Below are 15,032 nucleotides of genomic sequence, written 5' to 3' on the forward strand. Positions count from 1 at the left end.
GCATCAAATTTACCTTCATTTCCAAAGTTCAAGATTCATTTTATTACTGACATGTGCTTCCCCTCCTTATCAAGTTTAAAAACTTAACAAAGGCATATGTGTTTGATGTGATTTACCAGTCAACAACCTTTGTGGTTTTCTTCTTAATAAGGACCATGATAAAAAGAATCATGTTTCCTACATTGTGTTCAATCACATTGCCTCATTTACTTATGAAATTTACTCCATTTAACCAAGTGTCTACACATTTCAGATTTTAAAGAAGTTTTATTCCAACATACATCAAATTTGAGCTCTTTTCAGATCCTTCCATTTTATCTCATAATCTCTCCAGTTGCTACCCATTATTCTTAAACAGTTCATGACAGATTACATTATGGATACCTTGCTATAAAACATAAGAAAATTAAATTTACCATTTAAAAATCTGGGATCAGAAAATTTGCCAAACTACAATGAATGAAGCCAATGAAATTTACCTACTGTTTTCTAATATTAAATACTAGATAATACTTAATATCCTGACATTAAGTAAACCCCTTGGGTATTTTTCTCCAAATTTTATAAGACTGCATAATAATTGAGCAGAAATAAAGCAACACTCTTTGTAACAGAATTTTTTTTTACTTGAATATGGCTTAGAGAGTCTTCCCAAGAATATTTAAAAATAATTATCAAACAAATGCCAAACGGATAGAAATTTCATTTTATATATAATTAGTTTTCGAAATCATTTTTATTTTAATACTCTTATAACACATAACGTTTAATTTGTCAAATAATTTTAAATAAAAATTGTAAAATACTCAATAGTTTCTTAAAAATAAACTTGATAAGTGCTATATTTTATAGATAGTAACAAAGTTATCATCATACACTATCTCACACACACTCAACCATATTGTCAGAATGCACATTTACACTATTATTTCAATAGGGCCTTAATATAGTTTACATCTTGTTTAGAATTGTGGCAGTCCTATAATATTACATAAATGATGGGACATAAATTATTGAAGTTAAATTCTGTCTTTTCCTGGTCATGGATGTCAGCTCAATTACATTAAATTGTGAACGTAATTTGTACACCAAATCTCATTTCATAAATCCAGCATTCCAAAAATGGTTAGGTATCACAAAATATGGGTAATCTGCATTCGGCTTACATTTTTTAATGTTTAATTTTATTTTTGCCAATAAGTTTGTTAAGTAAATGGCTTGAGAAATCAGTAAAATTATAAGTTACTATAAATTTTAAGTTACTATAGAGATATTTTAAAAATATTGTTCAGTTCTAAATGATGTATAGTCTATAAAGGTCTCGAACTTTGGAGTCAGCAAATACAATGGAAAATTAAAGCTTTACAATTTATTAGTTCCCTGGCTCCTTACACATAAGTACTTTCCTGAATCTCATTTTTCCCATCTGCAAAATTAGTGTGTTAGGAGTTTTAGTTTGAACCTAAACCAGATTCACCAGGGGGATTTACATACGTAGGAGATGTGACATGTGGGAAAAGGAACAGGACAAATTCCAGGAAAACTTAAGGTACGTGGCTTGTTTAGTCACAACGGCTACAATCAGAAAATGGGGAGTTTGAGGCCTTTATTGTTTTTATGTTTTGTTTTTCTTTGGCCTTGTTCTCCTGACAATGCTTTAGTGATTGGTTGCCAGAAAATAAGAATGATCTGAATGATCTGACTTCCACGCACAAAATGAAATAACTTTGTGACCAAGTTTCGGGTAAAATAATCCTGAACTTTATTCAAGCAGTTTCTGTAATGTGACACTTAGATTAGACCCTTTAGGGAAAATATTCAGACTTTTTTTCACTCGGTACTTAACACATGTCTGTTTTGCTTGATTAAGATCAATATCATTTTCAATATCATTATCAATATCATTTCACAGTTTGGTAAATTTGGACATGCAATCTGTTTTTATAAGAAAGCAAACAACAACAACAGACGTGTCTGTACCCAACCAGACACCACTGAGTTAAATACAACCTTCAAAATTCTAATTCAACACTTCTGCTCCAGTCTTACTTCTCCCATTAAAGAGTTGAGAAAACTGAAATCTAGAGAAATATTGTAACTTTCCCAAGGTCAGATTCCATTTTTACACTCTGAATTTAAATTCCAGCTAAGAAAAGGCCAAAATAATGTTCTTATTGCTGTCATTGCTGATAATGATGATGTATTAATAAATGGATTATAGATATTTATAAAAAATCAACACCTTTGAATAAAATATAGTCTGTGTCAGTATAGTTTCACACAGTGGTTATTTTATATAATAAAATAGCAAAGGTATATGAATAGAGAAAGGCACTCAAGCATTTGTTTCCCCAGAGGGCTGGCTAGACAATTCAGAGGTAGTCTGACAATTTTGATGAAGCTTGGGGAAATCCTTGTTCGAAGGGGTAGTCTACTATCAGTGGTAGGATTGGAAAAAGAGGAAAAGGTTTTGTATAACAGGGTGTCTCTGTGCTTTTCCTGTAAATTATGAAGGCATTTTAAAAGAAAGAACCAAAGTAATGGAGACGAAGTAGAACCTTCCCTACTAGGAAATATTTGAGTCAAAATGTTCATTTCCTCTACATTTCTATTTTGTGAATCGAACTTTGGGTATCCCCATGTAAAAGGCTAAAACTTTTTGCTCATTTTTCTGAGGCTAAAAATTTTTCCTCATTTTCCTCGTCACCCTGTAGTCAACTATATCCATCCTACACCTAGCTCTGTCGAATATATTTGGAAATGTATATATTTATTATCTACTCTTCACTCTTTGTGTTTATGGAACTTTAGATCCATTATTTTTACCTCAATTTTCATAGTATTTTTCACCATTTACTTCAGTTTTTCCAAAATGCACAGTTTTTAAATCCCCTTAGGGCTCTCTAATTCTCTTTTATGAACTTGTCTTTCACGGTGGGATATGAGGTAACTTCGGTTTGAGTCTCATTACCAAATGTCATCTCTACTAGAACCTTCCTTTTAAGTAGCTTGTGTCTGCTGACCTCCTGCATAGGTCTTCCCTTTCATTGCTTGAAGATTTCAGCAGCTGACTCCATCTTGGGCCCTAATAGCTGAATTCCTTGATTTCAATATCCAGATATGTGATTTTCATAAGGCCTCGTCCCAGTAATTCTTTAAGTCTCTTTCTGAATATTTCGTTATCTACTTGCATAGAGTCATTCAATCCTGTCTGAAAATGATATCCTAGATTTATCATAAACAATAAATTCAACTACATGGAAATCTCCATTTCTAGCACATAGATTTCCACCCCCCATCCCAGTCTTTCTAGGGAGCTTCTTATTGTCTGACTCCAACAATTGGTTGACCTGACAGGGCATGTAATTTATCCTTTCATTATGTCCTATCCCTCAACTTTTTTCCTCCCCTCTTTTGCTGGTTTAAATTACTACATTCTCAAGCCTGTTGTTATTATCTCCATTACTATAACTTCTCTGGTAAAATTTCACCTTTAGAAAAAACTAAAAAAAAAAATACAGTTTCTGCCTGCTCTGAGCCTGCACCATCCCAGATGAATGTAGCTAGGAAAAAAACATTAGACAAAAAAGTCTGACTATACTTTATTTATATAAGATCACTGACTTCATGTGGACGTCAGTTCATTCACCCCTTTATTCTCCTAATGATTATTTCTCAGTTTCATTTCCCTGCTTTGTCCTCCAGTGCCTCCTTTCCCATTACTTTCAGCTGATTACCTACACCCAGTTTCAGAATTATAATAGAAGCAATTTGAAAAAGACTTTAGGAAGCACCCACCATCACATCTGCCTGTCTATGACAACACCTACACACTCTCTGTCAAGCTGCCTGTGTAGCTACATAACACCAACAGCTCCCTTTGTGCACAACTCTCACCTATTCAGGGAATCTCATCGTCTATTCTTACCTTACTTGCAATTTTTCTGTTCTATTCTATTCTATTCTATTCTATTCCATCCTATTCTATAGTTTTTGAGACAGAATCTCCCTCTGCCATCCTGGGTAGAGTACTGTGATGGCATTGCTCACAGCAACTTCAAACTCTTGGGATCAAGCGATCCTCTTACCTCAGCCTACAGAGTAGCTGGGACCACAGGTGCTGGACACAATTCCTGTCTAGTTTTTCTATTTTTTTTAGTACAGCCAGGGTCTCACTCCTGCACCGATTGGTCTCACACTCCTGATTTCAGGCAATCCACCAGCCTTGGCCTCCCCCGAGGGATAGGTTTACACGCATGAGCCACTGCACCTGGCCTCTTACTTGCAATTTAAATCAGCATTCCAACAGGTTTACATTTTTTCCACATTGAAGACATTTTCTCCTTACTCCACATCTTCTGCTGGAAACACCTCAGTTATTTGATTTCCTTTACAATGCTAAACCTCCGAATTAATCAAGGTCTCTCTAATCCACACCTCTACTTTTATTCTTTCTTGAAAGCACATTAATCAGTGAATCTACTCTTGCTAAGCTTACCCATAGTCTACCTGATACTCAATCCTGAGCCCTACCGTCAGCTTTAAGTCCCCTTCACTTGTCTCTTGGCAGCATTAATCATCCCCCTTTCTGAAGCAACCTAACCAATCTACCCTCTATAGCCCATCTCCCCTTAAAATTACTCTATTCTAGTGTGTCTTGTTCAGGTTCACCCCCCTATTTTTCCCTTATTTTATTGCCAGTTATCAAACTCTCTGTTTTGCACCCTTTCCTAGTGATTTCATCTAGTTTTGTAGATATACACACTATGAATATGCTGTGAAATCCCCAAATTTATTTACAGCTCAGATCTCCCTCTTGAATGTCATACCTGTGATTTTTGCTGCCTATTGGGCAACTCTTACCTGCTTGTTCTAATTGCATGTCCTTGCTATGCACTACTGATTTTTTTCTCACCTGTTGCTCCTGAAACGTTTCTGCAGTTGGTTTATGGAAATCCCCTCCATGCCTGTATGTATGTTTATCTGGCCCAGAATCCTGGAGACAGCATATGTATCTCCTATTTTCCTCACACCTACTCTACATATAATTCATCAATAAATGTTGTCCACTGGACAATTTTTCACATTTCTACTGCTATCTTCTGGTCCAAGTTACCATCATCCCTCACTGTGATTATTGGCTAGCATTTTAGCTGGTCTTCCTCTTTCTACTTTGCATTTCTCTTCAGACTGTTTTCAGTAAAGGATCCTTTTGAAATACATGTAAAATCACAGCACCCCCTTCCTCAACTGCCAGTCCAGTTTAGTACCCAGTTTTACAATGCTCTATAATCTGGAACCTCCTTACTTCTGTGATCTTAGTTCCCCAATTCCTCCACATTTCACTTGCTCTACTCTAAATTCTTTGCCCTTCACTTAATGCTCTTGCAAATGCTTGCTCAAATATTTCCATCTTGAGGAGTCCTTCCCTAACCATAATATTTCTGATTTCAGCCTAACTCACCACAGCACTCCATATCTCTCTTCCTTGCTTTTTTTTTAGCTATATTATTTATTACCATCTGATGATCTATATGTCTTGCTTGTGAGTTTGTTATTTGTTTCACCCCACGCACCTCTGTGCACCAGGCCAGGTTAAGATGCAGAATTTCAATCCCCTGAGTTTTTCTCAACAGAATGTGACAGCAATAGGAGCTAGTGTTTACTGGACCAGAGTCTTCCCCTTTTGTCCTCTAGTGCCTCATTTATCTTGACCATAACCATGTATGTCTATACATCTCTGTATGGGCTTTGCTACTTTTTTTTTCTTTTAGTTCAACTATTAATACTCACTACTAGTAGCTACTCCCTGCCTGACCTCTTGCTTAATTAGTGGAGCATTGGCAGAGGGCAGGTCCTGGGTGTCAATTTAAGGCCATGTAGACAAGGAATTTGGGTATCTTAGATACCTAGGACATGTGCTGGAAGGAGGAGGCATCGGATTCAGGTGGAAATGTCTCTTTGCCCTGAGACTCTGCACTCCAGGAAGAATAAAAATTCCAGAGGACAACCAGAGTGAGTCCCTTAGACTTCTTCCCAGGTTAAAGTACACCCTTTATGCCTATGGTTTGAAGTATCTTTCTAAACAATCAATATATTTCTTAGTTTTACTAGAAGAAGTAAAATAACAGATTTCAGACCACATTAAATTTAAGCATTTGAGTTTGAAATTTTGATCAATTATAGCATTAATTGGCTAGGAAGCTGTAACTTTGCTTGATGCTTTGTATAAATCAAGGGGTAAAGGACGTACCCAGGAACACAAGTTTGCATCCAGATTCTCTTTCTTAGTGAGAATCTCCCACTGAGCTTGTCTGAATAAAGTGTAATAGCAATATGAAGTTAAAGTTATAAAATCATGGTCAAGATAGTGGAGTTGACCTATGAGCTCTTCCTAAGTGTGCATATGGGGGAGGCCAAAGAACTGAAAGGCCAGTCTAGTATATTAAGTGGGTCCTTCCCTCATTTGCCATAGTGATTCTCCATTCTGCCTGTGTATTAGAAATATCAAGAGATTCTTAGAAATTCCAATGTTTAAGTCTGACCCAATCAATTTAATCAGAATCTTTTATAGTGGGTACCATACAATTATATTTGTGTTTAAAATCTCCTTGCAGCTAATTTAGAATTGTAATAGAATCAGGTAGGTGAGCTGACACTGAGAGAGGTGCCTACGTCTTCGATTACAAACCAAAACAGCAGATGTGCTTGTGACACAATTAGCCAATGGATTATTCTGCACACACTGAGAAAGTGGGACAGTAAATCCAGTATACAAATCATTTCATATGCTATAGCTACTGCCATCTAACTGTAAATACACAGTCATTAATGGTCAAATACACATTAATTGATTTTTACATGTGAAATTAGAAACATTTGTTTAAGTAAGATTGTAGCGTTTTATATTAAATATGTTAAATTTTTATATTTTATATTTTCTTTAATATTACTATAACAGTGCTTTTAATCAATATGTTTTTGAAAATAAAATGCAAGCTTTTACTTTTAAAAACTAAAAGCTACTTACCAGCATGAGACACTGACTTTTAACTTTTGAACAAGACTACTTGGAAACCAAACCCATGAAATGGAAGCAAAAGTCACAGCTGTCTCTGCAGGGAATAATGTCATTTTCTCATGCAAGGCATGGTCAGATTTCCTTTGCTTCTGTGTAGGAACTGCCGGTGAGAGACGTATATCTGCTCCTTAAGCAAAGTTGGCTCTCCAGTTCCTCCCTTCTTCCATCCCTAATCCTTCCAGTGTTTATGGAAGAATGCAATTTTATTTAATGAGCAATTATCTGACCAATCATTCCTTTCTATGTTCTGGACATTTTTTAATATATCAGATATGTCAAGCCAAAAAGCAATGTTGCAATGTTATGAAAACAATGAAATTTGGATGCATGTAACCCTAGGTTCAAATCTGCATTGTAACCACCACAACAAATACCATCTATACCATTCAACTCTCCCTATCTTGCTCACTTCCTTAGTTTAATATCTGTCTTCCCTTCACTAAAATGTGGACTCCATGATGACAAGAATGTTTTAAACTTTTGCCCACTGCTATTCCTAGTATTTAAAATATTTGATCAAAATAGATTCATACAAGGTACTCAAAAGATTTATTAACGAGATAATTCAGAAAGAGCTTACCACTGGCATTTTCTGGTCACTTGCTTCATCTAAAGTTTTATTTAACAATACAGAATCAGTAAATTGCAGAGACTAGATTTGAACAGTGGAATTATATGATTATAAATTCCATGCTGGTATTATTGATTAAGAAAGCTGCAAAGCATGCTTTTATCTCAAGGACTTTGCACTTGCCACTTCAGCCTGAAATGCTTCTTTGGAAGATAACAGGATCACTTCACCTTAGCATTTTACTCAGATGAGAGAAAATCAAGTCCGACATGGCTGAGGCAGCATGTAATTAGACAAGCTTTTTTTTTTTTATTTTATTTTTCCTCTAATTGAGGTATACAGTTATTGGAGTGTTTTGGAATAACATTATCTGCTTTATATTTTAACAGGATCACACTAACCAAATTATAGACTCCAGTCCAAAGTCAGGAAATGACAGAGGCGAGAAATTAATCGATCCAAGAGAGATGTTTGTGAGTTGGGCAAGAAACTAACATAGGTGTGGATTATTTGTAGCCTGGTTATACAATGATCATAGAGCTGATGGATTTCGATGTGAGAATGTATTTGGTATAAGATGAAGAGAAGAATTATGGTTGATTCTTAGGGTTTTGACTTGAGGAACTAAAGGAGTAGATTTCCCATTTATTCTGAGTGAGAAAAGTACATAGGAACTAATTTAGGATATAGGAGGGATCAGAAATTCCATTCTGTTCATGTTAAGTTAGATATGACTATAAAATATTCAAATGGTTATGAAGAGCAACCATTAGATTCACAAGTGTAGAGTTCAAAGAAATGGTCTGGCTGCAATACTTAAATCTGGAAGTCATCAACATAGAGAGTAGTATATGTAAAGTGCCTAGATGACATTTCCAGCGGAGTGAAGACAGACTGAGAAAATATGAAGGATTAGAAGTAAATCTTAGAAGGCCAATGTTTAGACTTTGCAGCGATGAGGCAGAACAAGCCATCAGAACCAGAATTGATCATCTGAGCTCAAGGTAATTGAAATGATAACATGTGATGTCCTACAGGCCAAGTTTCAAGGAGAGGGCAACACTAAAGTGGTTCATAACTGTTTTAAGTCAAGAAAGAATAGGAATTAAGAACTGATACTTAGAATTCATTCTACTTCTCTATTTATGGTGGATTACTTTTCTCATATTAGCATCCTCCACATGGCTGGAAACACAATCATTAGAATGTCCTGGACTTCCCAATTTTTCCACCCTGGAGACTAATAAAGCAGTCAGGCTTCAACTCAAAATTGCCTGAGGTAGGTGACCATTTCTGGTCTATACTGTTTGGCTCCTGATAATGGTGTCTCTACAAAGCTGGAGCACCAATTTGGCAATCTTTCCATGGCTACTCCCATATCTTAATTATAATGAGAGAAAGCATATTGCCAAGACGAATTCTATTACTACTATTATAGTTTTATTACTTCTTAACAGTATATCATATATATAAACTTCCACTTATTTTCTCATTTTCTCAAAACAAATAAGAACTTATGACAGTTTTATATGACTTCTTCTGCTGGGCATGTAAGGATATTTAATCTCTCTCTAAACTAGATTTCTAGTACTCCTTTGAGTGGACAGACCTTTTGGACCGTATGGCACTCTGTCTTAATGTCTCTCACCTTGGAGAAAAATAACCAATATCCCACAAAATGTTATTATTAAGACACTTCCCTCTCTCTTATACATGATTCAAACTTGTATTTGTAGTTCACAAAAATTCTGTGAAGTAGACAACATTGTCACTACATCAGCAAACATCAAAAATGCAAAAACCTTTGTGTGAAGCTAAGCAACTTAACCAAAGCCGTATGAGCTACCATGTGTTAAGACTTCAAAGTAGATCTGTGTAATTATAAAATGTATGTTTTTCTTAACCTTGACAGATTCAATTTGATTTTCTTTGACTTCCTAAACTATGTTTGCTAATCTTATATTAACCATCTGCTTCTCTCTCTCTCTCTCTCTCTCTCTCTCTCTCTCTCTGTCTCTCTTCAGGAAACCTCAGTTCCTCATCTCAGGTTTTTGTCAAATATGGGATTGAGATTTAATTTCCGTCATGAAGTACATGATTTAAAGGAGATTGGTAAAAGAAAAAACATTTTGAAATGAGACAGATTTGGTTCAAATTTTACCAACCATTGCAAAGCTGGGTGTACTCAGACACAATATCTAACCTCTATAATCTCAGTATTCTCATCTTTAAATCAAATGTACCATTGACTTACATAAAGCTGAACAGCTTTTGGATTGTCTAAAAATTTTAAGTCTCTGAAATTTGGTTCAAATTTTACCAACCATTGCAAAGCTGGGTGTACTCAGACACAATATCTAACCTCTATAATCTCAGTATTCTCATCTTTAAATCAAATGTACCATTGACTTACATAAAGCTGAACAGCTTTTGGATTGTCTAAAAATTTTAAGTCTCTGAGGTTTATATACTTTCATAACACAGAATATTATCATCCCAGTTTTCTGCTGAGCCTGGAAGATTCCAAACAGTAAAAGGATTCAGCAGACATTTTTCTTATTTCATTTCTGTTGCCATGCACAAGAGTTAAACTCACTGAATTAATTTTTCCCTACACATGACTTCAACTGAAATAAAAGTTAAATACCTCATATTATCAATTAAAGATTATACATTAAGCCAAGGACTATTAATATGATTTAACTCTGAATATTCAACTGCTTGTGATTTTGAACATTGTTTCTAGAATCTGTAAGTGCATAGTACTCGTTTTCCTGAAAATAAATTATATTAATAATTTTAATTAAACACAAAATAATCTGGGGTTGATATTCAAAATCAGCCTAATAGTATTTTTAGCTAGTAGTTACATTAATGATGTATGAAAATAGTGAAAATTTCAATTTATTAAAGGACATTACTCATAGTAGGTAGTATCACCTTATATGTTAATTCCTAGCAATATTTATGTCTTTTGTTATTAGAAAAATTCCTATCTCCAGTAAAAATTTATTAAAATCTGATTCAACAACTGAAATTTATTTAGCAGACTGTGCAATTAAAAAATAAATTCAACTGCACTGAATATCTAAATAATTATTTTTGAAAAACACATATGCTCTACAACATGGATAAATCTCAAAATAATTAGAATTGCAGGGCACAAAGAAGTTTGGAGATGATAGTTGTGTTTATTACTGTGATGATGGTGAGAATTTCACAGATACGTACAAAATTTATACACTTAAATATGAAAAAAATAAATTAATTAACCTAATTGATAAAGAAGTGCAGTAAATACAAATTCAAGAAGTACTGTTGTTGAAATACACAATAGAAACTAATTCCTATTGAAATTCAGCTCTTGTGTTGGGGAAGTAATTTTCTTACACTATTTTTTCCATGAATAGATATGAAATATGGGAAAATTTTTGTTTGTTGATGGTGACAAGTGAACAAAAAACACAGGTTGAGAGTGAAGAGGATGCAATTCATAAAAAAGGAAACTATTCTGGGTTATAGTCACCTTTTTATAGTTTTCTTCCTGAGGGCATTGTCTAGTCTGTAAGCAATGGGTAGCTAGAACTCAAATAGTAAAGTCCAATTCTTTTGTCTTTGACATGTCAGGGAATAAACTTTGGAGTTATCTGACTGGCCGGAAATTGAAGAGTAAGGAATAATGCAATGGGAAAACCACAGAAAGGGGAACCCCCGTATCTGCAAATAAATTCATCTTGAAATCTTAAGTGACTCCATGAACTGAGCTGAAAACTCTATGGAAACTGATGGAAAAAAATACCTGGGAGACAGAAAAACCTGTCTTAGCAGAGACTGCAGTTTTTTCCAACAGAGGGAGATGATCTTGGTAAAAATATTGGACTTTCAAGAAGTTGACACCATCAGGGATCAGACTTGATGGCTCATGCCTGTGATCCTAGCGCTTTGGGAAAGTGAGGAGGGAAGAAGCATATGAGTTTTTGAGGAGTTTTGAGACTAAAAATTTGCATAATCCAAAGTTAAAAGTGCACATTTATCAATTTAATTACCACATGGGGTAAAAAATACTCTTACGAAGAAGAAAGTATAATCTAAAACCTTTAAGCTTTTTATTCCCAGTGTTTGTTATGTAATAGACAATATTTAAAATAGGGTGGCGCCTGTGGCTCAAGGAGTAGGGCGCCGGTCCCATATGCCGGAGGTGGTGGGTTCAAACCTAGCCCCAGCCAAAAACCACACACACAAAAAAAAAAAAAAAAAAGAAAGAAAGAAAATATTTAAAATAAAAAAGTTCTTATATTTAAGAGAAAAGGAAAATATATACCTACAGATGACTAAGATATTAAAATTAGCAGATAAGAATTTTAAAATAGCTAAAAGGATTATCTTCACAGCTTAAAGTAGAAGATGAACATTAGAAAAGTAATCAATGGGGAATCTTGAAAAACAACTGGAATCTAGTTTTAAAAAGTAATGTATATTTTACAATATAACATTCTAGGGATGATAGTCTACAGGTTGTGATTGGGCAAAATTTGTTTTCTATGTTAGCCTATCAGTCTGTTGTCCCATTTGCAAAAGATTTTGCTTGGCCTTGACAATGTGTCTCAATTAAGTGTGAAAGTTTTTCTACTACTACATAATGCAAAAAACTATTAAATCTTTACTGAAAAAAAGTGCAAATTTAAAATTTATTTAATGGACTTTACAACAGTTTGAAAATAGCAGAAAACAATAATGATGAACTGGAAAAGATAAAGTAACTTCTGGATAATATCAAGGGGTCTAACATCTGTAGAATTTCAATCTTAGAAAGAGAAGAGCGAAAGAAATATCTAAATAATTTTTTTAATTATTATTTGATAGCTAATAACATCAAATAAAAATTATCAAAGAGAATAAAGACTGAAAATATTCCCAGTTTAGTGAAAAGCATGGATTTATAAAATCAAGAAGCTTGGAAAACCCTAAGAAGGATAAATATCAAAGAGAGTTAAGACTGAAAATATTCCCAATTTAGTTGGGAATTGGGGTCAGTTGCCCCCACATGGAGGTCTGGGACAGGAAGAAGCCTTTCCAAGTTTTTGGTTTTGGTGGTAAGCTGCCAGTTGAGTGGAACAGTATATAGCAACCAGATTTGAATACTGGTTGGAGTGGTTTTGCCATTGGTTTGGTGGCTGGCAAGGCAGCCATACTGAGAAGGTCTCAGCAGCCAGCCGGAAGGGCGTGAGAAGGTCTCAGCAAGATCCTAAAGCACAGCTGTCTTAATTCCACCTGCTCAGATCAGAACTCCACTCTCGACACAGGGTGGGGGACTCCTGCATGCCACAGGAACTGTTGTCAGGGGCCACTGTGGGACTTGCCCTTGAAGGATTCTGGAGAGCTTTAAGATCCCAACCTGATGGGGTCTGAATGCTCAGGAAACAATCAGATGATCACCAAAGGAAACTAAGTTAGGAATAAAGAACATAGAGGTTGCGGGCTATGTTCTTCATTTCCTAAAAAAGCCACAGCACCACCTGGTGTCCCAGGCCATATTGCAACATACATATTCCTATTAAAGTTGGTCCCTTTCACTATATTTGAATTTTTTTTAGTATTTAATTTTTTATTTTTATTTATTTATTTGCTTTCTTTATTCTTTATTTTTTCTCTTCTTTTCTGTATTGCTGAGGTTGCTGAAGCTTTTGGCTATTTAAGCTTTTTTGTTTTATTTTGTTGTGTTTTGTTTTTGTCAATTTGGTTGGTTCTATATTTAACTTTCATTTTTACTTTCATCAAGAGCAAGGATTCCTGTATTTTTGGTCACAAGGAAGAGTTTGGCTATTCGAGGGCTGGTAAGGAGCTCCTTATTTTGAAGAACTCTCCCAGGCCACTCCCTGAAACTCCTTGAATTATAGGAGTGGCCTGAACACAGGGCAAATCAATATCATTTCTTCCATGACTCTCATTCTCTCTTCCTGTTCTCCTTCTCTCCTGATCCTCCATTCTTCTCTTTCACTCTCCTTTCTTTTTTTCTTTTCTTTTTCTCCTTCTTTCTCTTTTCTTCTGTTTCTTTTTCTCTTGTTTCTCTCTGCTTAAGTTTTACCCTTCTCTTCCTTTTGACCTAGGTTCTGAGACAAGGTAATTGAAGCAAAGAAAGAAGCAAGAAGGAAAAAGGAGGGCAAGGAGGTGAACAAGAAGAAAGAAAAAATGAAGAGGAACCAACAGAAAAATTTGGACAACATGAAAAACCATAATCAAGCAACTCCCCCAAGGGACCCTGAGACGGCTACTGCAGAAGACTCCACCATAGCCCTAAACTCTCTTACTCTTCTTTTTTAACATCAATGGAAATTTATTTCAGTGTTACAGGAAGAACTTTAAGTAGAACAAAAATTGTTAATCCCATAAATTCTGTTATTTTATTTATTTATTTATTTTGTGATCTGAATAGTATTAATATTTTATGCTTACTTTATAAAGAAGGAAATAATGTTGGCCAACAAATCCTCCAGCAGCCAATCCACTCTAGCCAATCAACTCTGCAGAATACTTTTGGGAGGTGCAATTTTATTTGATTCATCCTCCATGCACACCAACTCTCACTGAGCATCTTAGATCCCCATCGATGGTCTCTTTTTTCTCTGTACCATTACTCACCCATTAACTATTCTCTAGTACTTCCTTTCTAGAAGTACCTAGCATGTACTCTAGAACAGAACAACCTAAGGCCTAATATCTAGCAAGAATTAGTGTGAGTGACAATGTAACCATTTCTTGTTATAATCTAAGGCACAGTTTCTCAAACTCAGCACTGTCTGCATTTTGGCTAGATACATCTTTGCTGTGAAGGACTGTTTTGTTCATTGTGAAATGTTTACAAATACCCCTGGTCTATACCACCAAGATGACAGTAGCACCCCCACCACTAGTTGTGATAATCAAAAATGTTTCAGGATATTGTCAAATTCCTCCTGTACTTCATAGTGTTGCCAGATAAAATTCAATATACTCACTTTAAATTGAATTTTAGATAAGCAACACACATATGTGAGTATAGTTATTACAAGTACATCTTGTATTTTGCATGAGTCAGAGTTAAACTAAAAGATAAAAATGTTTATCTGACATTCAAATGTAATAAGATAGCCTGTATTTCTATTTTAAACTTGCAATCCTACTTGAATTGCATATAGGGAACACAATTGCTCCCAATTAAAATCCACTAATTTAGTATTATTTTAGAAAATAAAATAAAAAAATACAGTGTTTTAGGCATAATTTTGAGAAAGTCTTATATTAGAACATTTAGCTCAATGCGTTGTTACTACTAATGTAATTATTTTGATCAGTTCAAATACATGCAATAGTGGGATATAAAGAAAAATGTGCCACTTAGTT

This window comes from Nycticebus coucang, chromosome 5 (genome assembly GCF_027406575.1).
Source record: "Nycticebus coucang isolate mNycCou1 chromosome 5, mNycCou1.pri, whole genome shotgun sequence".
NCBI lineage: Eukaryota > Metazoa > Chordata > Mammalia > Primates > Lorisidae > Nycticebus > Nycticebus coucang.